This window comes from Bos indicus x Bos taurus, chromosome 17 (assembly GCF_003369695.1).
Source record: "Bos indicus x Bos taurus breed Angus x Brahman F1 hybrid chromosome 17, Bos_hybrid_MaternalHap_v2.0, whole genome shotgun sequence".
Classification (NCBI taxonomy): domain Eukaryota; kingdom Metazoa; phylum Chordata; class Mammalia; order Artiodactyla; family Bovidae; genus Bos; species Bos indicus x Bos taurus.
The window spans coordinates 61,967,666-61,971,950 of NC_040092.1; positions in this window are offsets into that span (position 1 = coordinate 61,967,666).

Here is a 4,285-nt window from a genome sequence, read left to right on the forward strand (position 1 = left end):
TCTTGTTAACGAATCCTTCTCTTTTTCCAAAGGCTTAACCCTGATCCATTAGAATGCTTGATTTTCTTCTACAATAAATATACCCCAAGGTTATTTTCCTTGGTGAATTAGCTGGGCACAAATGAATCCTGAATTTTCATGGCCTGACTTCAATTTTTTTTTTCTTTTACAATTCTCTGCCTGGCAGAATTCTCAGGTTGAAGACTGATTCACACATATGGCCAGATTGGGTGTTCTGATTAAAAGAATGAGTCTCTTCAGCTGATGCTAGTAATTGTAAGGAACTAACCATGGAAAGTCTATTCTATCTATTACAATATCTATTCTAGAGAAAAGACTTAGCCAGCCAAAATAAATTAAGTACATTTAGACAAGGCACATTCTAAACATTTCTAACCCACTATCCAGATGTTTCTATGAAAACATCTCCAAATTGGTTCCTTTTGGGAAGCATAATTTTGAAACACTGAAGAAAACAAATGTCCATTTTTCAACAGATCTAATAAACTGTTCAACTTTATTAAACAGAGAACTTATTATTATGCATTTTTCTTCCTATACAAAAGGTCTCATTTTCGTAATCAAAAAATAATAAATACTTGAGTTCAAGTTGTCCTCCACTTGAAGAAAGCCATGAATTTTATCGATCTTAAAAATCCATCTTCGAGGAGATATCATTGGCAAGGTATGAGGACATTAATAACTGACACATTTATTTAGCTTTGATTTCTTAAAGGAACTTCACATTCATTCTTTCACAACCTATGCAATACAATAGGGATGGGCAGGCATTATCATTACCATTTTGCAAATGGGTAAACTGAGGTTCAGAAATTTAAGGGACTTACTCGAGGTCCCAAAGCTTGGAACACTAAAGGCAAAACACAATTATATGACTTCAAACTCCAACTCCACAGCTTTTTATGACATCACTTATGTCTTGTTTGAGTATCTGAGAAGACACTGAATCTACCAGTACAGTCCCTATTTCCAACAGGTTTCATAACAACAATTTCTCAGCTGATTTACTGACTGAATTCCATATGGGTCTTTCTGAAGAGATTACTATAAAGATCATAGCATCTATAGTTTAAAAAAATTTCAGCCACAAAGCTTGTAATGCTCAAATAAGTTGATGGATCAAACATAATAAGGAGTCTAAAGATTCAGAAGTGATTAAAATAAATATTTCTAGTTAATACTGCATTCATACTATAATGTTAAATAATTTTTTTAACTCTAATATTAACCCCTCAACAGTTAGAAAGAGGGAAGGAAAAAGTGTATGTTTGTTTAAAAGGAGACTGAATAAGGTCTAATAAAGTCATAAACAATTGCTATACAGAGCTCACAAAGTTTTCAGTTCAAGGTGGCAGAAGAAACACATATGTTTACTCTTTATTCCTTCCCAAATAGGACATTTCACCCCAAAACAATGAATTTCACCTTTTTCGCAAGCACACATGGAACCTTCTCCAGGACAGATCACATCCTGGGCCATAAATCTAGCCTTGGTAAATTCAAAAAACCTGAAATCATTCCAAGCATCTTTTCTGACCACAATGCAATAAGATTAGATATCAATTACAGGAGAAAAAATATTAAAAATTCCAACATATGGAGGCTGAATAACACGCTGTTGAATAACCAACAAATCACAGAATAAATCAAAAAATGCATAGAAACGAATGAAAATGAAAACACAACAACCCAAAACCTATGGGACACTGTAAAAGCAGTGCTAAGGGGAAAGTTCATAGCAATACAGGCATACCTCAAGAACCAAGAAAAAAGTCAAATAAATAACCTAACTCTACACCTAAAGCAACTAGAAAAGGAAGAAATGAACAAGCCCAGGTTAGTAGAAGGAAAGAAATCTTTAAAATTAGGGCAGAAATAAATGCAAAAGAAACAAAGGAGACCATAGAAAAAATCAACAAAGCCAAAAGCTTGTTGTTTGAAAGGATAAATAAAATTGACAAACCATTAGTCAGACTCATCAAGAAACAAAAGAAGTTCTTTTTAAAGAATAAACCCCTAACAGCAATGGAAACAAGAAATAATATAATCAGTAGACCAGCAACTTTGAGGAAATAAAAAGCAGATGAGATCAGACTGACGGAAAATCCAACCAGAGAAAACTGTAACACACAGTAGGTGTGGGAAAGACAGTCGTGAAAGAGACATTCAGCTCTAAGGACTTGTCACAGAGAAACTGCAAGTTCTGAAGCCACAACTGAGAGGGGCAGAGTGGATGACAAGGAGATTATCAAGACAAGCAACCGAAGAAACACCGATAGAACAGGTGAGCCAGGGGTGGCCCTGAAGCTCCCTATCTATGGAAATTTTCTGGCTGGGTATTGCTTCCACAGGATCTGACTGAGAAGGGCTCCCAGCACAGGGCATGAAATGGAAGCATAGCCAAGGCTGGGTTGCCATTCCCTTCCCCAGGGGATCTTCCTGATCCAGGGATCAAACCTGGGTCCCTGCATTGCAGGCAGATTCTTTATAGCCCGAGCCACCAGGGAAGCCCAGAGGTAACTCCAGACACCCACAATGGACACACACACACACACACACACATGAAAGGAAGCAACTTCCACACCCAAATATTTCTTGCCCTGGAAATCCTGGGGTCTCGGCCTGAACAGCTGCTCCCAGTATGTAGTCTAGAAGAAAGCATGTCTGCTTACACAGAAATTTTAAAATTCTCAATGAAATGCTATGTTCCTAGAAAACAAATATACACAGTTCCAGGAGAAATTGTAAACCCAAACTAGATAATAATTTGGGGGCAAATTAAGTACATATGTGTGATCCCAAAAGGGTACTGGGTCCAGACCATTTTATGGGTGAATTTGTCACACACACACACACACACACAAAAACCCAATAAATTCTATGTGATTTAAATTGCCCCTTGACATTTAAAAAGAGAATAGCCTCCTAACTCATTCTGTGAGGCTGGCACAAATACATACACAAATATACTAAATGCTACTACTGGGTTCTCTGGGCCATGCCTATCTTGCCAATGATCATATTTAGCATTTTTAATGCTGAATATACATGTTATAGGAGAAGGAAATCGCAACCTACTCTAGTACCCTTGCCTGGAAAATCCCATGGATGGAGAAGCCTGGTAGGTTACAGTCCATGGCATTGCAGAGTCGGACCTGACTGAGCATACATATTAAGAGACCCAATATCCATTCTATTACCACACTCACCACTTCTCTTTGTGAGCCTCATCTACTCTACTTAAACTTTTTAGACAAATTAGCTCCTCTAGGCATCTGAGTTTATAGTTCTTACCATAAACTAATTTCACGTGTGGACGGTAATTTTAAATTCTTTCTAAAATATTAGCAAATTAAGACTATCTTAATTCTTTTACTAGAGTAAAAAGAATAGAGCCTCGTAACTAAATACAGCTTTACAAGGCCTCATTTATCATTGGAAACTTAATTCACAGAACTCACTCTGTTAACATAATAAAGAACCATTTGATGGATGGATGCACGCACACAACCCTGAACACTTTATATCCTTTCCTGACTCTTTCATAATTCTTAGTAAGTTAAGAATAGAAGGAAACTATTTGAAAACCATTACATTGATAAAAGAATGTATCTGAAACATGGGGCAAACAACATTCTTAAGGGTACAAGATAAGAAAGAATTAAGAAAAAGACAAATCGTCACTATTACTCAAACTTATCTTGAAGTTACTAGACAAGAAAGGAAATGAAGCATAAATATCAGAAAGAAAATAGAAGTCTATGAATAGTTATAGTTCAAGATAATCAATTGAAAATTATTGGAACTAATAGAGAGTTTCCTGAGGGATCAAGATGTAAGATACATCAAATAATTACATTACCATAAAGCAACAATACTATTCAATGAAATTTAAAAATCATATTTATAATAATTTAAATATTCATATATTTAAGAAAAACCAAAAGCTGTAAGAAAATGTTTAAATATTTCTGAGAAACTTTTTCAAAAGTCTGAATAAATATCAAAATGCATAAATAACTATATCATTATTCTTTTATACATAGGACTATCCTATTGGTAAAAGTATCAATTTTTGGCAAATCAATAGCTACAAATTCCATGTGACTCTGATAAACATCCAAACTATTTTTAATGGAACTTGAAGAGCTGATTTTAAAGTTTATTTGTAAATATGACCAGAAAAAGAACTTAATGTTGAAAAGAACAATTGAGACATTTTTCCCTAGCAAATAATAAAATGAACTATAAAATATGAATTAAA